Below are 27,815 nucleotides of genomic sequence, written 5' to 3'. Positions count from 1 at the left end.
TGCGCAGCTACTCGCGGCGGTGCGGTAGCGGCGGGGCCCTGCGGAGCCCGATAATGACGCCAACTTGTTATTTACTTTCCAGCGGGGAAGGAGAAGACCGCCAAAACCAGCCGGGCGGCCCCTGCCCCGGCCGGGCCCCTCTCGGGCGTGTCGGGGGTGCGGTCCCCCCCGGGGCGGGGGCAAGGGGGGAGCAGCGGCCCGGCCGCGCGGTGTGCGGGGGGCTGGGCGCGGCGCGGTTTGGCGTGCGCAGCTACTCGCGGCGGTGCGGTAGCGGCGGGGCCCTGCGGAGCTCGGTAATGATGTCAACTTGTTATTTACTTTCCAGCGCCGAGTGACCGGGCAGCGCGAAAGGAGAATCAATCAGCCGCCGGGTGACCCGCCAGGCGGAAAAAAACCGGGAGCCGGGCGGGGGAGGGGAAGCACATGGAACCGCGTTGCATCATCCGCCCGGGGGCGGTGGGGGGGGACACGGACGGGACACGGGGACACGCGTGGGAGGCGGGCGCGCTGGAGGCTGAAGAGCCGCAGCGTTGGTGCCCCGCGGGTGTTGCGCTCCGGCGGTAAAGCAGTAAAGCCCGTTTGTGCTGATTCACAGCCCGCCCGCCCCCGGGGCGCTGCCCGGGACAGGGCACCGGGGAGCATCGCTGTGCGGTGCGGGGAGCGCTCCCGCGGCGCTGCCCGTTCCTCCCCGCCGGGCACCGCACCCGTGACGAGCCGCCGCGTCCCAGGGCCGGAGCGCGCCCCGCGGTGACCTGCGGGCAGCGCCGCCCCACCGGCCTCAACCGCCCCCGCGGCCCGAGCGGGTCCCGCGGGGGCCGAACGTGCGCGGGGGCGAGAGGGCACCGCGTGTGGCACCGCGTGTGCCCCCGCGCCGGGCCGGCACCGGCGGGGGAGGGGAGGGCAGGGTTGCCCTCCGTGTGTGCGTGGTGTGTCACAGTTGTTTCAGTTGCGGGGGGTGTCGAAGCACAACACAACCGCAGGCAGAGCGGGGGCGAGGGCTCGGCGGCCACCCCGGGGCACCCCCGGGGGCGTTGGCAGCGGCGCCTCCTCGAGCCGCGCGTCCCGGCGTGCGGGACCGACCCGGGTGGGGGAGGGCGCGGCTGGTTCGCCCCCCACCCACCCCGGCCCTCGGAGCCCTCCCGGTGCGCCCCCTCCCCCGCCGTCACCTCCCTCGCTCCCGCCCGGTGGCGGCGGCCCCGGGCGCGGCTGTGGCTCCCCCTCGGCGCTGCTCCTGCCGCCGCCGCGCGCCCGCACCGACCCCGCCAACCCCCCCCCCCCCCCCCCCCGCCATTCCCCCCCCAAAACTTTCCTTTTCCCCCCCCCCCCCCTCCGCGGGTCCTCCTTGTGCCGCCTGTGCGCGGGGGGGGGGGGGGGGGGAGGAGGCGTGTGCGGCGGCGGCGGTGGCGAGGGGGGATTCGCAGCCTCCTGGCAGGCTGGCCGGGACCCCGGGGGAAGAGGAGTTGCACCATGCGCGGCAAGTGAGGAAAAGTCTCCGCCAGCAGCAGCGCCGCCGCCCCCCGCAGAAGTTGGGGCTCTCCCCGCCCGCGGGAGCGGGAGCTGTGCCTTTAACGCCCGCTGCGCTGCGAGGTGAGTTCCCGAGGCGGATTATTCATCCCGGGGACCCTGTTGTGTTTTTTTTTCTCCCCCCCCTCCCTTTTTTCTCCCCCCCATCCTCTTTCCTCACGCCAATGCTTCCCCAGTGCAGCCCCCCGAGCCCAGCCCAGTCCGGGCCCCGCTGCCCCCCGCACCCCCTCTGCAGCCTGACCCGCCCGGGGGGGAGGGGGTCGCTCAGCCACTGCTTGTTATGACGAAGTTTTTTTGAACCCGGAGGTTTTGGGGTCTGTTCGAGCATTTTAGGGGTGTTTTCTTTGGGCCGAGGCGATGTGTGTGCGTGGGACTGCCGTGCCTGTGGCGGCTGTTTTGCATCTGCCCCCGGGCAGAGCGACCCCAGGGCGTGGGGGGGGAGGGGGTGGGGCAGTTTCTCCCTACTTCTGAGGTAGTACTGTGGTTTTTTTAATTAAAAAAAATAAATGCTCGGGGGAGGGGGGCTGGGGGGAATGCGAGGTATTCACGCTCCAGTGTGGAGTTTGCAGAGCCTGGGTGGGGGAGGGGATCCCATTCATCGCCAGGGCTTGAATCAGCAGCGGGCGGAGGGGCCGGTCGCTCCCCTACATCGAAGTTTACTTCCAAGTAGGTAAACAAGTTCCCCCTTCTCGCCCCCCAGCCCCCATTCCCACCCCCTGGAGACGCGGGCTCTGCCGGCCCCGCTCCCAGCCCGCGGCCGCCGGCGGGGCAGGGGGTGCGGGGGAGCCCCTCGGGGGCTGCGGGGCTGCGACCTGTTGCACGTCCCGGGCCGGCGTGCCCAGCCCCGGAGCGGCGGGGCCCGTGGGCACCCTGCCCCCGGCTTCTGTCACCGGGCTGAGCCGGGTCCCCTTTTTTCGTGCGGGTTCAATCTCGGCGGTGGGGCTGATAGATGGGTTCGGTGCGCGGCTGAATATTGGTGTGGTGTGATGTAAAGCGAGTGACCCTTGACCTATTTAATGATATGTTGTTGGGCTCTCGGGCAGGCATCCTGCACAGCGCAACAAGGGGGGAAAACACCAAGCCACACCCTAAAAGTTCGGCTTGTATATTAATTTCTCAAAGTCGGCGTTTACACGGAATAAAGGCTTCCCTTTATGTGTTGCCTTAACATGCTTCTCCCTGTTCTCCACGAGGATTCGTACGGCGTTTCTCTTTTCCTGACAAACGAGCCTTGGAGTGTGGATGTGGATGTGTGCGGTGGGGGAGGGGAGGCGGGATGTTCGGCGGCGCTCATCACCGCCTCCCCCCCAAAAAAAGAGAATACTGCAGAAACCTAAAATATTCCTTTGAAAAGAGTGATGTTTTCAAATATAATAGAGTGTAAAATTAAAATTTCAAGACTGATGTTTTAGGCTAATAGTATGAAAATAAATTTATTGTACCAGGGGGGATCTGGTTGTAGGCAATAAATACAAGGGCTTTAGTCGTGGTAAATATAACATCATATCTTTCTTCCTTATTCGATTTATTAGCAGTCCTTTAACTAAGACTGTTCCTGTGGCATATATAAGGTTTAACGTCATATACTTTGCTTACCATATGACTGCACATGCTGGGCTTAGGCCTCTCCCTGTCCTGCAGTCAGTGTTCTGTCATGTACAGAGACACGGGGCAGGTTTTGAACTAAATATATTTATTCCATGATAGCAGATGTTGTTGGCAAGAGAACAGAATTTGTCCTATTGTGTGTTTTGGCGTTGGTTTTTTTTCTTAAACAATTACAGATAATAATTGCAACATCTCAAAGACAGCAATAGTAAAACAGGGAAGCTTTTCCACAGAAGATTTGTAGAGGGGGTGGGAGGAAAAGGGAAAGCAAGAGGGGGAGGATGGTATCACATTTAAAATGCGTTAAACCTCTCTTGGGCTACATGTAATAATGGCAAAAACAGTGGAGATTTGAGCAAAGCTACTGTAGTCGTTTCAGTTTTTAACACCTTCAGTGAGCTATGCAACAGTCTAGGATAGGGCAACCCTCAATGTACAGACAGGCTGAGGAACAAGATGCTGGAGAGCAGTGCTGCGGGAAGGGACCTGGGGGTCCTGGTTGACAGCAAGCTGAATATGAATCAGCAGTGCCTTGGCAGCCAAGAGGACCAGACATGACCTGGGGTGCATCAAGCAAAACATCACCAGCCGGTTGAGGGAGGTGATTGTCCTGTTCTGCTCTGCACTGATGCGGTCTCATCTTGAATATTGTGTGCAGTTTTGGGTGCCACAGTATAAGAAGGATCTAAGGTTACTAGAGAGCATCTAAAAGGTGAAGAGTGTAGAGGGGAGGCTGTACGAGGAGCAGCTGAGATCACTTGGCGTGTTCAGATTAGAGGAGACTGAGGGGAGACCTCATTGCAGCCTACAGCTTCCTCTTGAGGGGAAGCGGAGGAGCAGGCACTGATCTCTTCTTTGTGGTGACCAGTGACAGGACCTGGGGAAATGGCATGAGGCTGTGGCAGGGTGGATTTAGGTTGAATGTTAGGAAAAGGTTCTTCACCCAGAAGGTGACTGGGCACTGGAATAGGCTCCCGAGGGACGTGGTCACAGCACCAAGGCTGACAGTGCTCAAGAAGCATTTGGACAACGCTCTCAGGCACATGGTGCAATTTTTGGGGCTGACCTGTGCAGGGCCGGGAGTTGGACTCAGTGATCCTTGTGGGACCCTTCCAACTCAGGATATTCTATGATTCTGAGGTTGTTTTTTTCTCTCAAAAGATGAAAAAGTGTGTTTCAGAAGCAAAAATTATGCATACGTGTAAACACTGGCAACTGCACAACTGTCCAGGTCTCCTAGGACGTAAAAAACTTATCTCTGCAGATAAGTTGTCGTCTGAATACATCCTCTGCCCTTCCCCCACCCGATTGTGTAGCTCCAGTGTCCTTTGCTATGCCACTGCTGAGAGTTATGCTATGGTTTTTCTTTTCAGCCGATTTCAAGTATTCTCCACAAAAAGAGTATTGAAGGAGCAAAAATAGATTAAATCCTTGATAAGGAAGGGGAACTTGTCTGCACCTGGAATTGCCAGGCTTCTGCTCTACCAGTTTGCCCAGTTTTCATAGAATCATAGAATGTGCTGAGTTGGAAGAGACCCACAAGGATCATGGCGTCCAACTCCTGGCCCTGCGTGGGACCACCCCAAGAGTCACACCACCTGCCTGAGAGAGTTGTCCAAACACTTCTTGAGCTTTATCAGCTTTGGTGCTGTGACCACTTCCTGGGGAGCATGTACCAGTGCTCAGCCACCCTCTGGGTGAAAAACCTTTGCTTGATATCCATCCTAAACCTCCCTGGACTCAACTTCATGTTGGTTTGGTACTGTCATTGATTTACAGATGGGCTTTTCCCATTTTTGTGATGACGGGGGCCAGAAGTAGACCTTTTGTCCACTTGATAAGTCTAATGTGCTATGTCTCCTGGGAGAACTTCCTGAACAGAGGCTTCTCCTCTGTCAGCAGCAGCTGTTAAAGGCTTGTCATCCCTGAACTTGGAAGGAGTAGAGGAGAACATCCCTCAGTGCAGATGGGATCTTGTTTCTCAGTGTCCGAGATAAGTCAGCGGTGCAACACACTTAGGATTGAGCGACACGTTCAATGAATTCGGTTCATTGTGGGGATGAGGCTGGAAAACCCATCCCAGGGTTTAGCCTGGCCTTTGCCACAAATAGTGCAAATGTGCTTTGGTGCTGTTAGCTCTTGCTGTTTGCTGCTGTAAAGAGTTCAGTGTTAGAATTTATGCTGTATAAAACCGATGTTGTTTATGTTTTAGTAGTGCCAAGGGGCCCCCATTCAAATCAGGGCCATTTTGGGAATATTGTAGACAATGGTTCTCACCCTAAACAGGTTGTAATGCGAGTAAGTGAGGGAGACAAAAAACCAGGAGGGTAAATGATGGAAAAAACTGACTCAGGGGAACAGCAGCCGATTGTAGTGCCTTATCTGCACAGCCATGGCCACGGTGTGATCTCAGCTGGTAGGAGAGAGGAGAGTTGTTAACACTTGGCAGCACTGTCACTGGTAAATCTGTCTGCTCTGTGTGAAGAGGAGTGGGCATCATAACATGCGATGCATATCCTGGATTCTCTTTACTATTGCTCTTTTAATTCCTGGTATTTTAGGTTATGTACGCCAGCCTGCCTATAAAATGATGCAGGTTTTGTAACTCTTGGGACAGCTTCTTTTTTCATAATATTCATTATGAGGCAAGATGGAAGTAATTTTGTAAACTCTTTTTTCGTCTGCTAAATTAAAACTCCACTCCCTCTTCCCCTCCCTCATCTTGCCTATTTTTAGTTAGGAGGAAATAGCTGACCTCTTTACAGCAAGAACCCATACCCCCTGGGTACCATTTATAGGTTTCTACCAAATGGCCTACTTGGACAAGTTGGTTGAAATTAAACAAAAACATTGGGACTACAGCTCTATGTAGGAATAGCAGCCTTCCTGTCAGGACAAAATCTTGGCATTTTGATGATACTGAAACAAACATCCAAAGGTGAAAAATGGTGTTTAGGTTATTTTTCTTTTCTTTGGTAGACAAGAGAATATTTTAAAGGCTTTCTTTTTTGTTGTTGTTTTTTGTTGTTGTTAGTGTTTTGTTGTTGTTGTTGCTTTCTGGTCATTATTATAATGGAATTTCATTTAAGGATGACTAACAGTATTTGGTTTTACAATGACAAGAAGCCTCCCAAAGCTAGGGCTGTGTAAAAGCTAGGAGCAATTGAAGAAGGGTGTTCAGTAAGAAAAGGTCATAGTTTCTTACCAGTTTTCTTCTTGTGTAGAGATTTTGTCCTAGATGGAGATTTATAAATTATAATTACTAATGTTTAGTGATTCCATAGAAGTATAAAATTGCTTTTGTTAGCTTAATCGAAAGCAAGTTTAACTCCATAGTGGGTATGTGACTGTTCTTGAAGGTGGAGCTGCACAGGCCTTTTGTGCTACTTTTCTTGCACTGCTTTTCCTGTGCATATTTGTATTTACTTTAAGAGATACTAAAAATACTGGACTGTAGCAACAGGTATCGTATTTCTTTATTTGTTGTTTGACAAGAGAAGAATATATTGCCTTTGATATCTTCTGTTTGGATCCCAGCTCTTAGTCCCTTTCTTTACTTTGGGTTATGAGCATGATTGCATCAGGAAAAGAGGCTTGGGCTTAGGAACATTTGATGATATGCCTTCCATCTTTATAATCCTGTTGACTCGATGCAAAAAAAGGGGCATCACGATGTTTAACCCCATTTCTTGACTTTCTCTGTAGTATGGACAGTTAATATGTGTCTGCTTGACCTATTTAAACTGGAGTCTATGTAACGAGTGATAATTTATGTGAAGTTACAACAGAAATTTATGCGAAGAACCCTGTGGTATTCATGAAGTTCAAAATCATGATGATAACTGTTTCTTCATACTACAGTACTATTTTAATATTTTAGCGAAGTGCATTGCATAACTACAGTTTGGCTTGGGTGTTGAATGTTACTCATTTGCTGTGAGAAGTTAACACAGCACACTGAACACATGGACAAAACAGTGCCTTGATGCTTCAATGATATGACTTGTGGCCTATTTCTGAGCAGACAAGTAGACTTATAATGTCTAATAACTGTGTATATATATACTCATCAAAATACTTTTGTCCAATTAAATGGTAAATTTTATTGACCCTTTGCTTTTGAAAGGTGGAACAAGGCATTTAAAGAGCATTGTTCTCCATTAGTATGTAGTGGTCGCTCTGTACATCACTCCAATGCCATTCAAAATGAGATTGCATTTACTGACCTAAATTTCATTTAAGCTGCTAATTCTTAGTTACAGTTTGACTGTACTTACTACTATGTAGTGGCTTTAGGATGCGTTTTGTTATAAAAAATCATAATTTTATTAGATGAAAAGGTGTGGTAACATCAAATATGATTTTTTTTCCTCTCAAAACAGAACTTTCCCATAGCTGCAAGAAGTTATTGATAGAGCAAAAAAACCAACATTTTTTCCCTTAGGCATTAAAAATACTTGTAAAATATTCCTTTGTCATTATTGTCAAGAAAACAAAGAGGATTTTACTTTGGTGGATAGATTCCCTTTGTCATTCTGCAGAATAATATATTTGTTGTGCTCCTTTTTGACGGCAGTAAACTGCACTGGATGTACAACTTTGCCTTCTGCTACAGTTAGCTGTGTAACACTATCAGCTCTTCATTAACCCTCTGCCATTGAATGGAGACTCTGCAGAATATTCTCTTATTCAAGAGTGAAGCCAACTATTTATGATTTCTATTTCTGAACAGAATAATCATGTTATAGAGGTACTGCTGAAAGGGAGCTGTTTCAGTGTTATAAGTAACATGTATACAGCTGTTACGTTTCATGCTTAGAAGTGTCCAGTGATGAGTGTGTCAATTTGAACACCACCCTGTAGCCTACAGCAAAATAATCAGAAAGATGTTCTTCCAAAAGAATTGACCTTCACAGGGCCCAGTTAATGAATACATGATATTTTTATAAAGTGAAGTAAAAATATGGATTTTTTTTTTTTTTTTTTTTGCAAATCCATGCATGTCGGTAACAGAATTAGGAATTGTGATAACTACGCGATAGTTTCAGTGTCGTTTAGCAACTACAAGTAGCTTGTTCACTGTACCAGTGGGTTTAGTCTGGTTGCTACTGGCAGAGGATATGTGTGTGTCCAGAGACCTATTAGTATCAAGACTTGTGTTAGCACATAGTCTCAGCTGGGATTGTAGAATAAGAAGCAGTTTTGCAAGTATTAATTGTTTAAAATGAACTACACTAATTGCTGTATGTGATTGTGTGCATGTGCACGTAGGTATACGTACACGGATTGCCTTAAGGGTAGTCCAAAAATTAGTTTTGGAGAAAAAAGGAGTCTCCCTGAGGTTGGAGAGTGGTGCTGGAGTGCGGTGGCTAGGCTCTCACACCCCAAACTAGGATGTGCTCAGGTTTCAAGCTCCAGTCAGCAGCACCTGGGGTGGTGCAAACCCAGTGAAATGACTGTAGGACTGGGCCAGGCTGGATGTCAGGTTTTGGGAGAAGACAGGTGCATTATGTACTTGTTGAAATGTGGCAAGGTCAGAAGTGCATACTGTGCTTGTACATCTGACTGAGCATGATGAACCCAGGAGGTGACAGCTGGGCTACTGTATATGGCTGAGAAATGCATTCAAACTTCAAAATTATGATATCTTTTTTTTTTGGTTGCTCCTAGAAGTAAAATTTAAACCCTGATCTTGATAGAGAGACTGAGGGAAAATTACTCTCCACTGGAATGTTGTCCACAGATAGGGTTGAGTTTTGCTGACGGGTTAGGACAGGGAATCCAAGCACAAACAGTGCCCATTCATGTTGTGGGGGTTAGTTTCCAAGGATATCTGTCTGTTGCTTTTTACAGTCACAAAACAAACTTAACTCTTTTCATTCCTGTTTACATGCTCACATGTGGACCTCTAGGAATTTGGTTACAGAATTGACTGAAACACACCAAATATTTTCTAAATTTCTCAGAAGGTATTGATAATGCTGCTAATTATATGGATTCAACTCTCATTATATGGATTCAACTCATAATTGTAGCTGAACTTTGCTGTTTGGTTTTTTTTTTCTTTTTGGCTTTAGTTTAGTCCTTTTTTGATGTAAGAGCTTCTGTAGTTTTATGTAGTTAATAAAGTTTACATTTTCAATTTTTGACTTTTAAACTAAAATACTATGATCTGAGGAAGGTACAGATAAAAGGTAGGCCTGAGGATTATTCTAATGAGGAAAACATCTTCCTTCCTATATCAGTTCTCAAAAATGAAAGTAAGGAAGAGAAGCAAGAACATTTTTAGTAACTTTACATGGTGTTCACAAGACAGATTTTATGTCATTCTGTGAAAACTATTCAAGGTTTCTTTATTTTCATTTTGACTGTTACTGGGTTTGTTTGGGTTGGTGGTGTTGTAACTCAATAACAATGCTTGTTTGTATTTGGAGGAATCTGGTTTTGTATTAAAAAACCCGAACACTCTCAACTCTGATACTTCTGCTTGTATCAATAGATATCTTACATAACTTCTTAATTTAAACAAACCAGTTAGTGTAAAATTAGTGCATGACAGTGTATAATAAAAATACAGTTGTATTCTCACAGGATTTTATGTGCTTGGGAAAAAAAACATAAGGGAAGCTGTAAAGGTGGCCCTAAACACAATATCAGAGTGGAAGTAAAGAACTTATTTGTCACATACAGCTCAAATTTGCTAAAGCATTAATGTAATGATTCACCTCACTGCTGATGAATGAAACCAGCTTTTCTGGGAGGCCACCATCGTGTCTTTACTACATAGTCTGGTAGTGCTGGGTAGAGGTTAGGTAAAAAACAGAATGTAGCTTAAGCCCTGATGGGCAGTTTACAAGGAGGAAGAAGAAGAGTGGGAGTAAGCTACCTGAAAAGCTGGGCTCCGCTATTTTTAACCTGCGGACAGTCAAGTAGCCAAAGAAATTTTTAAATGAATTTTCTGAACTGTATTTTTTTTTTTCTTGGCTAAGATCATGTATCTTATTCCTGTGCATTTTTCGGTGTTAGGAGGGTAGTATATATCTGGTATGTGGATACTTTATAATACGTTATTTTGTGGTTACAGATACTGCTTTTTGTGTGTGTTTGGTTTTTCTAATGTTTAATGTATTTGTGTGTGAATTAAATTTTTAATTTTAAATTTTACTTAGACCAGACAAGAAATTCTTCGTGGTATCTGCTGTGTTACCAACAGCATATATTTTCAGTTTAAAAACGACCTGAAATATGGAAGAGTTATGTGTTCTCTAATGGCAACATGCAGTTAAATGCAGTTATGCATTCTCTATTAGATCATAGCACTGAATGGTGAGTTTGTAGATAAGGTTTGTTGTGCATAGCAGGTGTTTATGTACATGGAGTCCAAAATGAAAGAAAGAAATTTAATTTCCTCTTACTATAAGTAATACCATGGCCTATATCCTGTACCTATTTAAAGACTGCTCAGATAATTACATTGAATGATTTTGTAGTTGTTTGCTCCTGTATTCATTTTCCCATGAGATTTTGAAGTACAACATTTTTCCTTTTTTTAAAAGTAAATTTGAATGTATGTCTATGAAAAGAAAAAAAAAAATCTGTTCCTTAATATCTTTACAAGGCAGTTGATAGGGCACTCCTTTCCACAGCTGGGTAAATAATTTACATTCCACTTATGGTGGAATGTTACCTGCTTCCCGTCCTACAGAACTGCTATGAAGGTTTTAGTAATGACTGCTTTTGAAGAATTTTAAAGATCAAAATACATTATTTATTTTGTTGCTAGTTTATTAAAACTTGAATGTAAAGTTCTGCTTACTAAAGTGTAATCCTATTTTTCATCAGTTTATCAATTAGGGTAGCAGGGTATAAAAGGAAAACTATGAAAAAAAAAATTTTATCTCCCTTTCAGTGTTCAGTTTAGAATTAGAAATAATGATTGCTTTAATATGTTAATCTTCTGTTAATCTGTAAGTTAGTTTCCTGGCTAACAGAGTTGGGTTTAGGATATTAGACTGCCTCAGAACAAGACTTTATGGTTTTTTCTCAACCTTTTTGTAATTACTTTTAAACTTTTTTTTCATTACCTCCCTCATCCAGTAAAAAATCTATTGGGATTTCCAGTGAACTTTTAGAGGTTTAATTTTAATGGATATTTTCTGTGTGCCATAGTTGTTCTTTCTGACAGCTCCACGATACCTGTGTAACTTCAGCAAGGACGGAGTTGATGATCCGTTTGCGTTCTGAACATTCAACAAATCCTGTTATAACTATGGCCTGATGTTGCAAAAATATATTTGGCTTGTGCAGGAGACTTCTAGGATCAGGCCTTATATGATGGCAGCACAGATTCTTGACTGATTAAGCAAACATTTCTGAGCCATTTTTAAAGCAGTGGATGATGTACTTTTAGGTTTAGTCTGTCAGTCAGTGTTCTTGTAATAAAACAGAGATCATGGTGTCCCTCTCATATCCCCTACCCACATAAGTAGTATATTTTGTATGGCATAACTTCCAAAGTCTATCTTGAATACCATTCTTATGTGAATCCTCACAGTGTTCTTGGAAGTTTCTGTAGCTGAGAAACATTTAGTTGAGATTTAGAGCTGGGTTTCTTTACAGCGTGCAAGGAGCTGTGTCGGCTGTGTTGAAATTTCCTAGGCTTACTATTCCACAGTATAAAGTGTAAGGCTTAGCAATTTTAAGGTTGCAAACACACGCATTGAAAAGCGACCAGCTTAGTTGGATGGTTGGAGCCTATGACCTTTTTCAGTCAAGTGTCCTTAGTTTTTCAGGGAAGGCCACATTAGAAGGTCTGACAAACACTAGCAGCAACCACCCGTAAGGGACTGGCAGGCAGTGATGAGATGATCTCAGTGTTGCCTGTCTAGATCATGGATAGTCTCAAAACTGTTCTGCCAGCTGGGACGTACCACATAAGAAGCCCAGCATCTCAGATGTGGCACCTGATGGTTGTCTTTTGTGTAGGGGTTTCAAAGGCCATGCCCTCTGTTGAGAGTGTGCACCAGTGCTCCCACACAGCAACAGGTGTCCCTGGCCCAGGTACGCTGACTGCGCCTTGTGCTGGCTGCAGGCTGGAGCTGTGCTTCCTCTAGTCTGTTCTGCCATGGATCTCAGCAGTCTGGCTCTCGTTATTTTGCACAGACAGCAGCGCCAAACCTTCCTCAGCCAACTGGTTAATGCCAGCTGAGCAAAGCCTTCTGTGGGTAGGGGTCCTGCAGCTGCCTTGGTTGACACCAGGGAGGCTTTGCTGGAAAGCAGAAGCCTGACAGTGCATAGTGTAACACTTCATCCTTCACAGCAGATGCTGACTAAAGAAAAAAATACGAAGATTACCCTGCTCCTAAATGCAAAAAACCCCTAGAATGGGTATGTCTGTGTACTGGTGATGTGGTGTGTGTATTTTATTTTAATGTACTGTTTTTCTCTGGGGTGCTTGCTCTGTTTGTCTGCAGTAGCTAAGGAAAACTACACAGAAGGATCATTGCATTTATTTTTCTAACCTTAAAAATAAATTTTCTAACTTTTTTTCATTTGATGACTCAAACATCCTGCAGATAGTTGTCTAAAATATATAACTGTTTATGCTATTAGCATTGTCTTAATTGTTATTTTTGTCTCTGGAAATACATATGGTTATTTTTCTGGTGTCTCAAGTGGAACAAATATCTTGCCAGCCTGTTTAATGTGCTAACGTATGTGAGAAAGTATGCCCTGTGGCCTGAAACATCATTTATGTATTTGCCAGTTGCCTCAGTGTTTTAACTTCTGTTAGTATGCATTGCATTTGGTTAGGTTGAATTTATTATTGATTTCAACTGTTTGCAAATAATCTGCTGACAGACCATTTGCTTGTGTCTCCTTTGAGCCATCATTTTACCCTCATTAGTCTGTGGATGTGTTCTTTTGAATGTTAGCTAAACACGTTCATAGAACCGGTAAAATTAATAGAAGGAAAAGTAGGAGAGCTGCGTGACCTGTTATTTGTAAACAACATTATGAAACTTCCTTTCAGTGTTTGACTCTATACTATACTACATTTATTTTTTTTCTGCAAGTTTTCCCTTTTTATTCTCTGGGGTTTTATGAGCTTCCTATCATATACAGCCATTTGCTCAGCTCTTTTAATTGCCCCCCCCCTTTTTTTTGCGTACACTTTTGTTTGATTTGGTTTTGAAGACTAAAGCTACTAGGTAAATAACAACAATAATATTCACCAGTTCTCTAATTCTTTAATTTCAAACCATGGTTTGCAAGCACCTAGGTCTGTTTTTATAGAGATCTGGGGGTTAAAAAAAACCAGGAAACCTGTTGTAATTCAGTTCAAATTCGCTGTACAAGATATCTTTATTGGCCCACAAATTTAAAGAATTAAAAGATCCCTGGTCTAACTGTATTGTAAACTTCTTAAGGATGTGATGATATCTATTTTTATGACTTACTGCTTTGTGGGTGTGAATATCATTATGCAAGTAATAATCTGTGTTTTCACGGAGGGTAATTTATACCAACATTAAATTTTGGCATTTTGTAGATATTTATGAAAATATCCCTTCTCTTACGTAGGGCTGTGAAGGGTATTTTCTCTGACAGAACACAGATTTGGCTGATCTTTAATTGCACAAAGAATAATCTATAGAGGAGCATTTGGATTCCCTTAGTTTGTGTTTATCAGGTCTGTCACATAGGAAACCTGCTCAACTGATTTTTCTTTTCTTTTTTTGGGGGGGTCTTGTGCAGTACTGGTTTTGCTTTTAGAGTCTAATAATTTATATGTCAACATCACATTTCAGTAAATCCAAATTCTTGTGTCTTAAAATGTCAAGAATTTTGTTACTTGATTTTACTACACTTCTGTTTTCTCCTCTGCTTGAGAGCAGCACTGCTTGCTAATGTTAGGAGGGGTTAGGTAGAGGAGGTGTGTATGGTGAGAGTGGGGGTGGGAAGTAAAACAGGCTCTAGCTGTTTACACATTCCAAGCAACCATAGATCTACTTGCTTTGAGGCCAGAAATATTTTCCTTTTCACTATCAGTCTTGCAGATCTGGGGTATTTGGGCACACTGCCAATAAAAATAAATGGCAATGTGTTAATCTCTTAGATTGAAATGTAATAAACCATATTTTAGCGTTTTGTGTGTATGCATAAGAATAATAGATTAACAGCACTTTGTAATTAGAATATGACATTTTTAGAAATACTGAAAGTTATGAATAGTGCTATACTTTCTTCAAGAATTGCCTATAAAAGGCAATCTAAAAGAAAATTTGACTCCTTCTTGCTAGCTTATTCCAAAGGGAAAGTTGCATAATCAAAATATTTTTGCTAACTAGATTTTCTGTTTTCAGCATGATAACCTTTGGCTCAAGGAGCTTATGATGAGTCTCTCTTTCTAATTTCCATGTAATATGTGTATATACATGCATTTTTTTTCATTGATTTTGTAGTGGATTTAATCTGTTTTGTAGTCCTTCATTTATCATTCTGGTTTCCAGCACTTGTGTTTCAGAGTTCTGATGAAATCAGATACACGAAGCCATCCACCTCCATGTCTTTTTTCTTTTTTTTTTTTTTTGTCAGTATTAGAAATTATTTCCTGCAGCCTGCACTAAAATACAGACTGAGCAGGCAGGCAGATGAATAATGATTTCTTCTAGGTTCTGCCTAATGTAATGAACAGACCTTCTGTTTATTGTTATTTGTTATCAATATTTGTGTACATACGATCTCCTTCCCTGAAGCTTGCTTTCTTGGATTTCTTAAAGCTGTATGCTAGATATGACATTATTAGTTTATTCCAAGTGGTGCAGTAATTCCACTTTGTCACTCCAGCAACTTTGTCACTGGGACTTGACGTGGCTCAGCTTCTTGTTGTTTCTCCTTTCTGACCAAAATTTGTTGTGCTCCAGAAATATTACCATATAATTATGGCACACACAAAAAAAGACAGTCCCACTGAGATAACAGCTGTTACCCTCAGTCTTAAGACCATCCTAGCACATGCAGTGCAAAAGGTAATTCAGACTATACAGTTGGGTTTTTTTCCAAGGGCAGCTAATTGCTTAAAACTTTCCTGCATAGCTGTGGCTGCCATCCAATCTGCATTTAGAGGCATTAAACTGCTTTTGGAAGAGCTGTAGGCTTCTTCAGCTAGACCACCAGCAACCTGGACAAACATGGTAATATCTCTCTTGACTACATTTTTAGGAAAAAAGTACTGCACTCCTCCTGTAGTGACCTGGATCTAAAGCCAGAGGTTGTTTGGGGCTGCTGTCAGGCGAGATCAGACTGTTGAGTTTAACCTAAATGGAAGTAAACACAAACGTTACCTGCACCTCATTATCCCTGTGCTTTTATGACACACACTCAGGACTGTTTGTATACTGGCTATGGCTCATGCTGATTATGTTGTTAATAATTTGTGTCTCTAGAGTGTGTACTAGCTGGGTGCTTTAGAAGCCAACGTTTTTGAATACAGATAGCTAAATAAGAGGCTTGTTTTTCAGAAGCCTTGGGTAGGTACAGCCACAGTTGAAATCAGAGGAATTGGTGGCTGCTTAGTGCCTGGATAAGTAATTAGCCTTAATACAGGAGTGCATCATAAGATTCTGACAACAGAAGGTCACCTCCCTCTTTTTTCTCAAAGATAAATAAAGTACTGTTTAAAAAAAAAATCATAGAATCAACCAGGTTGGAAAAGACCTCCGAGATCATCAAGTCCAACCCTTGATCCAACACCACCCTGGTTACTAGACCATGGCACTAAGTGCCTCATCCAGTCTCATCTTAAAAACCTCCAGGGATGGTGAATCCACCACTTCCCTGGGCAGCCTATTCCAATATCTGATTACTCTCTCTGTAAAAACTATCTTCCTAATATCCAACCTAAACCTCCCATGGCACAGCTTAAGACCATGCCCTCTTGTCCTACTGCTGGTTGCCTGGGAGAAGAGACCGATGCCCACCTGGCTAAAACCTCCTTTCAGGTAGTTGTAGAGAGTGATGAGGTCTCCCCTGAACCTTAAAGAAAAAGATCCTACCAAGTGACTACTACAAATCTGCATATAGATGTGTGGGGTTTTTTCCCCATCTCTGTATGTTTCTTGAAAGAGCAAAATTTGGCCCTCATCCTCAGCAGCAGCTTCTCACATTTAATATATGAATGTCTGTCCAGGTGGTGTATGGTTTATATTGAGGTTAGAGGGTCTCTGTTGTAAATCGGTAGCAAGTTTTTCTGCCATACGTGCTTGGTTTTATTTAATGTAACATTTGATGTAGTGGGAAGATGTATTATTATGGTAGTAGTGATTTAGTTTACTATTTATTACAAATATTTCCTAACTTAAAAAACATGAAAACTTGTTTTTTGGTTGAAATAGTAGGAACTGGGAATCTTGTTCTTCTTTAAACAAGCAGAAACACTAAAGAAACAAGGATATGAGGTATAGTGGCCTAATGCAAAAAAACCCAAACCTCAAATGCTTCTTAAAATTAGACAGATTTACATATTAATTATATGTATAAATATCTAGAAATTAGTAGTATCACATGATGAACCATACTTATAAGAATTACATGCAAATTGCACTCGCTTGGAGGTTTGGTTTTTTTCTTTGTAGCTTAGAAATATTGTCAAGTTGGTTGAGAGCTTAGTAGAAGATATTTATTAAAAGAAATTTGATGAGAAGAACAAATTGGGATGTACTGTTCCTGTCTACAGAAAAGTTTAGGATCTGTAAAATAGTAGCTTGCACTTCTTATTTCTTTCTCTTTTTGTTTAGGTTTAGAATGTTGGCCTGCATGGACCATACTGTAGGCTGGTTAAATATTATCAATTAATTTCGAGCCACAGAAACTATGAAATGAAAATTCAGACATACTTTTGAAATTGTGGTTGTCATCTTTTTTTTGCTAGTAACAAGTGTTTGACAGCCAAAATCAATATAAGAAAATGGCATTGTTGACTTAGCAAAACAGTTGGGTTAATTGCTCAACGCTACAGATGCTACTTAATAGCTTTCTTTAGAATTATTATTTAGTACTTATTTTTTGATTCACAAAATTTCTTAGAAATCTTAGTTATGAGTCTGGCTGATGCAGTAAAAAGCCCCAGTGAACAGTGTCACAGAGGCATATGCAGCTTGGGATGGAAAGGGGCCAGTTTAGTACTTAATTTGTTTCTTCAACCTCAGCCGATCAGTGAGTAACACCTGCATTTTGCTTAGTTGTACCAGCATCTAACTGTATTCAAATAAGGAGAAACCCCACCTTCCCAGAATATGTGAAAGATACTTCATGGTAAGCTACTGTTTCAAGAGACCTCTCATAAGTAGAGAATAATAATCTAGAGAAAAGGAGCATGAGCTGATCCTTGCAGGAGGAGCCCTCACCTAGCTAGCCTTGTTGGCCTTTTGCAATTATTGTTTCAAAAAGGTTTCTCTCACCATTGGTTTCACAGTTTTTGAACCTGATAGTTTCAAAGCCTGTTCTCGGCTAGCCTGCTTCCTGTGAAAAGTGGTGTTGGGTGAGGTGTTCGTGTGTGCCACATCACGCCGGTGAGAAATAAATTGTGTTTTGATCTGCAGGTCTTGCTTTGCATATTAGATTTTATGTTCCCTTTGGAGGGGGAGAACAAGAGAGAGAGAGAAGCAAACAACAGTGCTGATATGGTGCAGTTTTATTGGAGAGAGGCACTCATGCCAGCTTTCCCCCAGGTTTGATCTTTTCCCTGATACTTACTGGTGGTAAGTCTGGTTGAAGCTGGTAGCAGAACAGCTTTAAAAAGGCTATGATCCCTTGAAAGGTAAGCATTTACACAGCACCAGTTGTCAGCCTTTAACTAAGCATTGGCCTTTCTGAAAGAGGAAATTGGTTCTACAAGTGTTATAAATTGCTACAAATTATTGTGTTGATGAATCTGTAAAAAAAAGCCCTATGAAAGTAAACCAGAAGAGCACAAAACAAAACAAACAAAAAAACAACCCCCAGCATCCCTCACCAAACCAAAATTAAGCAGATGACAGATTTGTTAACTGAGCGCTGAGGGTTGTCTTAGGACATAGGTGCTTACATTTTGAATTGATTCTCAATTGTCAACTTGACGTGTGTGGGAGGTAAAGTGAACTTTTCATGAAAAACATTCTCATAGGAACAGTTGCTATTTGTGGTTCTTCTGGTACACTTAGGTGTATGTTTGGGGAGAATGGAAATGACATATTAGTGTTTTCAAGTCTTTTAAATCAAAGAATTGTCTCACTTTTCTTAAGCAATGCAATTTTTAGATCATATCCATTTTTTTGGCTGCTAGAAAGATATGCTTTATTTTCCAGTAAATAAATTTTTCTTATTTTAAAAACCTGTGATTTTGTCATTATAATTGTAAGCATTTTAATTAAAATGCTGATAATAAAAAGAGTTTTTATATAAAGGAGCTGATTACACTTGGTGATATAAGATCAAAATTAGGCCAAAATTTTGATGTTGTCTATCAGGCTCCCTGATGTAGACATGTATGCCATTATTACAGTTGTTTCTGTAATAGTTTGCAGACCATTTTAGCTGTTTTATGATTGCCAGTACTGTACAGGTTTACACTGATTTAAAAAGGACCTGTGTTTAGAGCCAAGAACTAATCTTTTTGCTAGTTACAAATATGTCTTTTTCCTCCTTGAACTTACTTCAGTGTAAAAGTTAACTTAATAAAGCCATTTCTCCCTTAACCTTAAAACCAAAGTGCTGTTAGCTGCATTTTGATGAATCGAAGTGTTCAAGGCCAGGTTGGATGGGGCTCTGAGCTACCTTGTTTAGTGGAAGGTGTCCCTGCCCATGGCAGGGAGGTTGGAACTAGATGATCTTTAAGTTGTCTTCCAACCCAAACTATTCTATGGTTCTATGAATATGTCTGAGTTTTAAAGTGTGTGACTAAAAAAAACCCCAAAAGCAAGACGTCTTACAAATGTATTTATATACTTAATATTTCTGTGAAAAATGTGTCTTTATTGTAGGCCAGACATTTCCTTCATATAGGATGTGGCTGTAGGTATTCAATATTTATGTCTGTGCTGAGCTGTATACACAATAGTTTCACAGGAGTAAACAGCAGCACTTGTGTGGGGAAAGCTTAATGTGTGTATGTTTAGGACTTGACCCTAACTACTAGTTTATAATTTCTAAGAATTTCCTGTCTGGACTAGAAATGTTTTAAAATCCATCTTACTCCTACTTTGTAGATTTTAAAAACAGTACCCAGTAACTAAGAGCTTTCAATGGGCAGTGAACACCTACTTGCTGGGCCTTCTGATTCATCTTTGTGGTAATCTTTGTGTACCTCCAGCTCCCTCTCAGCAAAGACTGGGCAGAGGAATATTTGACTGCTGCCCTCACTGCTCTTAAGGAAGAACAAGTCTGTGAGGCTTCTATGTAAATAGCACAGCATTTAGTAATGAGAAAGTTAGCAACTCTGATAATTGCTCATGAGGCATACCTATGTAGAATTGTGCTTTGAAAATTTCTTTCAAGTTATCTCCATATCTCCTATCTGAATTTTATATCCACCAGCAATGCAGACTCATTCTGCAACTAAAAGCAAGAAGTGTATATTTCAAACATTGTCTAGTCATGGTTAGTTTCCTCCTGTTACAATCCTTAGAGAAGTTAATGCTCCCTTCTGAGATGAAGGAGGCCTGTCACCAAAGGAATTGAATAAATTATAGTGGTATTCAAAGGGTAGAATGAAAAGACAGGTGTGGGAATCGCAGCTGAAGGTTTAGTCAGATGAAGGAAACAGTTGTAAATGTGCAGTCTGGTTCATAATGTAGGTAAAAGGGAACTCATAGAGTTCCCAGACAGTGTATAGGCAGAGTTTGAGTGATTTATAAATATTTGGGGTACTCTTTTCCTCTTGCATTAAACACACTATTTTTCAAAGACTTTCTGTCTAAAGTAGGCACTAGGCTTCGTTTACCCAGCCATTTTGAGAAGCAATGTGGATGTTTTTTGTAAAATGCATGGTTCACCATATTTTCCAGAGCTGTGGGGCTGTGTGTGCCGTGTGTGCCAGTGCCGGAGGCTGCCGGGCATTGCAGACACTGCCATGGGCAGCTCCTCGTGTGTGTTGCTGCACACAAGTCTCCCCTGCTCAGGGTAAAGCATCTTCTGGGACAGTGTGACACATTTGAGGGAGCCACCGTTCCTCTCCCAGGAGAAAATGCATCTGTCAGATGTTCTGGGAAGCCAGGGAGGGGGAGGAGGTTAGCAGCAACAGTATGAGGCAGTAAGGCCAAATTTGCCTGGCACAGCCATATGGCTGTTAAAGTATTAAGTCAGATTGCTTCTTGTTGGTGGGCGAAGAGGGCTGGGGTGCTCCCTGTGGGAGGGTAGGGTTGGAAGAGGCAGGAGCTGGGGAAGAGGGGTGCATGACAGCTTTTCCTGGGTGGCAGGGGCTACAGGACATGCCCTCCTCCTCCTCCTCCTCCTCTATCTACTCCTCCTCCTCTTCCTCTTCTGCACACTGGCAGGGGCTGTCCATCGGCTGTGGCTATTGTTTGATTTAATTAGATTTTATTGACTAAGGCAACCTTAATAGATTTCATTTATGTACCTTGGTTTTATTGCAGTTTAGCCCTCTAAATACCCATGAGGCTCCTAAAATAACAAAGATACTATTAATTAGAAGCTAAAGGGAGCATAAGCTTTAAAACAATCATACTTTGCTCATTCTTTATTACGTGTACATATTTAAAAATATACTTTCAGTCTTTGAGTCAAAAATAATTTTAAAAAATCATTTTCAAATCCATAAAAGTAAGCATAAGAATTGCAGTTGATTTAACCTGTGACACTGTTGTACCCCACTTGTTTGAAATTGAGAAGATCTCACACTAATGGTATCTCTTAAAATGGGGGAAAAGGGAGAGAAGAAACAGCAATAGCTACATAAGAGACTTTAGAGCTAAAAGTCTAATTTGTAATAGAGTATTTCTTTGCCACTTGTGCAATCAGCAACAAAATAAAGACAGTACATTGGACTGGAAGCTGAAGTCTTCTACTGTGAAATGGAAATTTATCTGGTATATTGTACTTTTAAAAATATATTGTTTGTTTTTCTGCTAATGAGTGCATGCCAGATTATTGTTTACTAGTGATCATTCTAGTCCAAATCAGAATTGAAGTTGGCAGAACATAAAGGAAATTTCAAGACAGCTAAATATCATCATCCGGAGCTTCATTTACTGTATATTTTTGTAACTTCAAAGTTAAGATAGATCGAGGAACAGGCATATTAGTCACCAGCACAGTTCGGTTCAAATAACTAATATTTTTATGGATTCATCCTATTTGAGAATTGATTAAGATCTCAGTATTACTGCCTTTAAAAATCCAGTTGTCTATTAAAAATAGAGCTGTTCAGAGTGGAATGCAAGCATGGACTTCTGTGTAAGTGGGAAGTGCACGTAAAGCACTATGCTTTTCCCTTGTGAAGTGGCTGGACTGGCTGCGGTGCTGTGCAGTGTTATGTTCAGTAGATGTTTTGCTCTGCTGACAAGTGTAACCATTTCAGTGCACTGCCTGAATGTAAGAGTATGAAAAGGTTGAGAAGAAAAAGAAACCAAAATAATCAATTTGTGTACCCTGGACACATTGACAGCTACACCTAGAGTGAGTTCTGTCTAATTTAAGCACTTGCCAGCAGAAGCCAGAGTTTGTATGGTGAAAACTAAATGGCAGGTCAGTCCAGAAGTCCTTGGGTAGCATGAATGAGCTTGGGGATCTTGAGTTGGTGAGCATCGTATGTCTAAACATTATTGAGGTTTTCCTAAGAAACAAAATCTATGGTTTGCATTCATGAAATCATAGAATATCTCAAGTTGGAAGGAGCCCATAAAGATCATCAAGTCTAACTCCCTGCTCCTCACAGGACTACCTAAAACTAAACCATAGGACTAAGGGCATTGTCCACATGCCTCCTCTGCCAGGCTTAGTGCTGTGACCATTTCCTTTGGGGAGCCTGTTCCAGTGCCCAACCATGCTCTGGGTGAAGAACCTTATCCTGCTGTGCAATTTGGCATTGTCTATCTGTCCATCCCTCCCAGAATAGAACACCCAGCTGTGTTAAACAACAGCAGCCACATATGGCAGTGTTAATGTGCTCAAAGATAGGGGATTCTTACAGGTGTTGCAAGGATTAGTGGCTGTGGGGGTGAAGGAGACAAAAGTCATACCAGACCCTCACAAAATGGGAAGAGCGTAACTTCCTTCATTCCATGGGGCAGCAACCAGCTTCCCAGTCAGGTATGGAAACACTGACCAGCTGGGTGGGATGTGCTGTAATCATCTGGGTAACAGCAGAAGTTTGTGAGGCTCTTCAGAATACATGGAGTGTGAAAGTGTCAAAACCCAGATTCCTTTAGTTCTGCTGCTTATAGAACAACATATTTATTCATTATGTGGGCTGCAGTCTGGTATGAACTTAATTCAAATGCCTATTTGCAGAAGGGGCATGAACTCACTCTTTTTAAAATATGCTTTTGAGTGTAATTGTGAAATGCAGATAAAGTTATAAATCCATCAGCAAACTGACTATTTTAAACCCAACTAGTCATGTTTCCAGAGATTAGATTTTTACAAATGTGATATTTTTAGATGGTTGAAAATGAGCATGTACCACATACTGGAGGTATTGAGCAGCTTTGTAAGCTGTAAGTTTAAAGCCTTCTGTTTACAATATGATGTTTTGAAATCTATTTATCAAGTGGGTTTATTGTTACAGAAGCTTAGCATGGTTCTGAATGTCTACAGAATTGCAGAATCATTGTAGAAATTTATTGCTTATCAAACAACGAGAGAATTTATGCTGATAAGACTTCTTATATAGTTAACTTCTGTAACTCTTGCATGAGGACTTTCTGTTACTAAGCTATGTACAAAAGTATGTATAAATTCTTTGAGTTATTGGGGTGTGATGTGCAATACATAAAAGACTGCTTTATTTTTAGACCACGTTTTCATGCTAGCTTGCAATAGGAATATGGATTTTCTTTACATTTTAATTTTGATTATTTTCAACTGTGGCCCAGCTGGCATTCCAAAATACAGTTTATATATAACAGAATACCTACCTATTGTCAACAGGTACATTTTTTTGAAATTAGTTGTGGTATGGTTCTCATCCAGGGTGGTCCTAAGAGGGAAAGCTGCATCCAGTAGCGCATCAAAGAGCACCACCAGCTGCTCAAAGAGGTGATTATCCTGCTGTATTCAGTCTTGGTGCAGCCTCACCTTGAGCACTGTATGCAAGGATGTGAAGGTCCTTGAATGTGTCCAGAGAAGGAAAACATATGTGGTAAAAAGGGCTAGAAGGCATGTCCTGTGAGGAGCGACTGAGGACTTTGGGCTTGTCTGCTCCTTGGAGAGAAGGAGGCTGCTGGGTGACCTCATTCCTCTACACCTTCCTGAGGAGAGGAAGTGGAGAGGGTGGTGCTGATCTCTTCTCTTGGGAATTCAGTGGCAGGACGCATGGGAATGTCTCAGAGCTGCACTGGGGAAGATTTATATTGGACATTAGGAAGCATTTCTTTACCAAGAGGGTGGTCAAACACTGGAACAGGCTTCCTAGAGTGGTGGCTGACGCTCTAAGCCTGACAGTGTTAAAGAGGCATTTGAACAGGGCCCTTACAGTATGCTTTAACTTTTGGTCGGTCCTATATTGGTGAGGTAGTTGGACTAGTCAGTTGTAGGTCCCTTCTGACTGAAATTATCCTATCCTATCCTATCCTATCCTGTTCTTTAGCTATGGAACTCCTGTTATTTTTGTTACTAGACCTGTAGAGTGTAGTATCTCGCAGATCACGCTGAACATATATCCTGTAACAATGCAAACCAGAAGAAAATAAAAAAGTACCTAGGTGTTCCTTTACATGGGACTTGATAGAAAGCCTGCTTTGAGTGCGGGTTCAGGCATTTTGGAACGTCTACTCTCGGCAGTCAAGTCAGAGTTTGTTACGATCTGTTCTCGATATTGTTTTCCAGGCATAAAGAAGCTTATTCTCCAGTGGTGATTACAGTGTAAAAGAACTGTGGTAACCTACTACCACCTGTGTAGGTGGAGCTATTGTGCTAGAGGTGCTGCCGTTTTTTATTTATTTTTTTTTCTATTCAATTGTAACCTGTTTAAAGCTTAGTCCATTTACCTATCCCCTTGCAGTAAGTCAGCAATTATCAAGTTGTTTGAACCACATTACCTTAGATTATAAAACACTTCTGTAGTAATGAGTTGCTTATTCTTAGCAGTGGTTACAGAAAATCTAATAGACATGAATATGACTTTATGGAAAAGAGGGAGAAAGGACTTGTGAAATGACTGTAGAGTGGACGGCTGAACCACTGTTTTTGTTCCATTTCAGGTATACCAAGCATTCTGAAAGCATGCAGAATTTCTATCAAAAAAATTTGCCAAGCTTTTATTCTGGAGGAAAGAGATTATATTGGTAACTGGAAGAGTGCTCAAGAGAAAAATTAGTTGTTCAGGATTAAGCTCACTGTCTACGATGATCATCTTTCCTGGACTGACATGTCCACAGTGTGACCAGTGCTTGCTTTTGTTTTCTCACTGTGCTCAGATTTACTTACATGTATTTAGAATGAAATCCCATAAAACTGAAAAAGTATTTACATTACTTTGCACCCACAGCAAGTCATTTCCTCTTGCTGGGCATAGCTGTAAAGAAGTGATACTTTAAGGGAGGGACTGCACTGTGTGGTTGGATGGGATGAGATATATGGATGGAGTGGTTAAAACTTGAAAGCCTCCCTTCACCTACTTTTGCTCTATCCATTCTACTGAGAAATTATTAACAGGTGCTGAAGGCATGACTTCTGCATGGCCCTGAACTCTCAATGCACAAAGAAAAGATCAAACCTACCCTTTTTTTAAAAAAAATGAAAGGAAACCACAGGAGTTGGAATTTGTTGTGAGTGAGGACTAATCTGACAATACTTACTAGATTTTAAGTGAAAGTGAAATATAACTGTTAACAATCACATCAACGGTTGTTTTTCAATCTATTTTTCATGTCCTACCACAGAGAGGACACTAGCAGACTGAGGAGGGATTTAGAAACTATTTTAATCAAATGTTAAACACTGTTGAGAGAGGTATGGCTGGGAGTGCCGTGCTCAGGAAGAGATACAGACACTCTGCTAAAATAAATAAGATGATTTTACCCTCCTTTTTATTTTGTATCAGTGCTCATCCCATCCTCCACATCATGTTTGTTAGGCTGAAGATTTTGAAAAGATAACATTTGCTTTCTCTCCATATCAAGATCTCAATCCCATTTGCATTGACATTTTAGCCTTATGAGCGAGAATGCATTATGTAAAGTTTCCATTAGCCTGCAAAATATTAAATTAAGTGTTGAAAACATGAGTTGTTTGTGGTAAGTGAAGCAGAGCAAGCCACGGAGATGATTTGTACTCGTCAAAATTAGATAAAGTTGTTGGTTGTTCTTTTTTTTCTAAAGTTAGACAGAGAATGTAGCCTACCACTCACTTTCTTTCCATTCTCTTTACCTTTGTTCAGAAAATCAAATACATTGAACAAAGGCCAAGTTCTTAATAACACAAGTGAAAGCATAACTATAATTTGTAGTTGGAAATACTGTGAGTAGCATATGTGGCTGTATGTTCCTTTGGCAAGATGTTATTCACATTCTCCTTGAACATATAATTATGTATCATTGCTTAATAAGGAGAGAACTTCTTTGTCAAACATTTCTCTGTAGCATTAAGCTTTCAAACGGCATGTTGTAATAGAATGCTTTGGAAGATATCAAAAGGTTCTGCATTTTTTTTTTCTGATGGGAGATAACATAGCTGCAGCATTAATAGGTAAAAGTGTAATATGCAGTAGTGTATTTGTGCATAAGTAGGAGAGGATATAAATGAAATCTGTCTTGACATGCATTCATGGTAACATTCTTGCAGCTTGTTTACAAAATGAAAGAATATCTGTCTTTGGTAGAAAATTCTATGTTTAAAGCAGTGTCCCACTATCCTTTGAAGTGTTAAATGCTCCTGGGTTTCATTTTTTTTGGCACAAGGATAGTGGATGTTGAAGAAGCCAACAACATTAGCTTGCACAGGAGCATTCCTGTCTTATTTTTGTTTCTAGGTCTGTTTCCTGTGTTGGGGGAAGGGGAATGAGAGCACAGCTGCTCCCTAAGTTCAAGATGAAGCTGCTTCTTTAGTGTGTTTTAAGCCTTGGCCACAGTTTCTTACTGGAAGCCTTTAAATGAGCTTTAGTCAGATATTCAATTGCGCTTTTATAGGCATGAAATCTCCCTCCTTCCCCCTTCTCTTCCCTGACTCTCCATTCTGGTCCCCAGCAACAAAACCCACTCACTAATGAAACAGACCTCCTGATTATCTGCAACATAAATATCCCAGAGGACCCTCAGAAGCAGAGCGTTTTGATGTACATGTTTCTGAGTTCGGCATCGGCTGGACAGAGCGATTGATCAATATTTGATCTGAGATTTATTTGTTTTTCCTCACTTTTAAACTGTTGATGCAAGCCAGCACAAAAGATTGGCAACTTTGGGTACCAAAGCTGATACATTTGAACCTTGATTTCTCAGAGAAGCTGAAACATCACAGAGAAGGGGAGGTGAATTTTCTGCCTGGTTATTTATGGTACCTCCAGTTATTCAGACAGAAAGAATAACAACCTATTCTTCTATTTCCTTATAGATATTTTAAACGAAGTCTTCTATCTGAATTTTGCCATTCATATTCCTTGAGCAGAAACACTTCTAGTTTTTCATAGTTGTACAAACAAATTAAAGCACCTCTTTCTTCTCTTTGTCCAGTTCACATTTTATTGGCCTGTGTTGCAATCAGATATGTATAAAAGAAATAAAACAAGCCTGCATTGGGAAGAATGTCAGTGTTGCAGTTATTCTCTTTCATGCAGTGGTAGGACTTTATATTGAGGTACCTTTGCTTACATAGACTAAAATGTTTCGGTGGGAAGGAAAACCATGTATTGTTGGATGTATTTTATTTTCCTGCAAGAGAGCAGTTTGATGGTTGGATAGGAAGGGTGCATTTTGTTTAAAATGCAGAATAATGTGGGAAAAAAAAGTTGTTGCCTCCCAGAGGCGTACAGTCTGGGACAGCAGATACATAGATGGAAGTCCAGTTTTCAGCATGGCTGTTTCAAAGTCTGAAGATAGTTTAATCCAAACAGAGCTGACAAAGGAGTTAATGTTGGGCACTCACTGTTGATTTACAAGTCTTGGCATACCATGAAGGCACTAGAAACCTGGCTGAGCACCAATGTTGTAGACTAGATAACCAAGGTAGTTATAAGCCTGGATTCCTATCCAGCTAAAGTGATGGAATAACTCATGTAAGGCATGGTAAATAAAGGTCAGAGGAGCATCACAGGATGTTGCTAATGCTTGTCAGCATGAGTTTGTTAAAAGTAGGCCTTATAAGACTGCTACCCTTGCGATGTTTTTCAGCTGCTTATACAGTGGGCTGTTGACGAAATAGTGTGAAAATACACATTTAGACTTGGGTAAGGTTACTCCCTTGGTGCTATTCAGCATTTTCGTGAAGAATCGAGAATGACGCACAGTGAGAAGGACACACAGGAGCTGAAT

At 41.9% G+C, this 27,815-nt stretch overlaps 1 protein-coding gene across 2 annotated transcripts in view; it reads left to right on the top strand.

Moving 5' to 3' along the window:
• Nucleotides 1–1,157: 1,157 nt before the first annotated feature.
• Nucleotides 1,158–27,815, top strand: part of TBL1X (transducin beta like 1 X-linked) — a 196,237-nt gene continuing 169,579 nt past the window's right edge. For both annotated transcript variants that reach the window (XM_027639213.1, XM_027639204.1), the window contains exon 1: nt 1,158–1,587. The gene's annotated coding sequence lies outside the window, so the exon portion shown is untranslated. The remainder of the gene's footprint in view (nt 1,588–27,815) is intronic.

The sequence above is a fragment of the Corapipo altera genome, unplaced genomic scaffold, assembly GCF_003945725.1.
Source record: "Corapipo altera isolate COAL_440 unplaced genomic scaffold, ASM394572v1 0, whole genome shotgun sequence".
NCBI lineage: Eukaryota > Metazoa > Chordata > Aves > Passeriformes > Pipridae > Corapipo > Corapipo altera.
The sequence above is the reverse complement of the archived record's forward strand: the minus strand, read 5'-3'. Positions and strand labels throughout refer to the sequence as shown.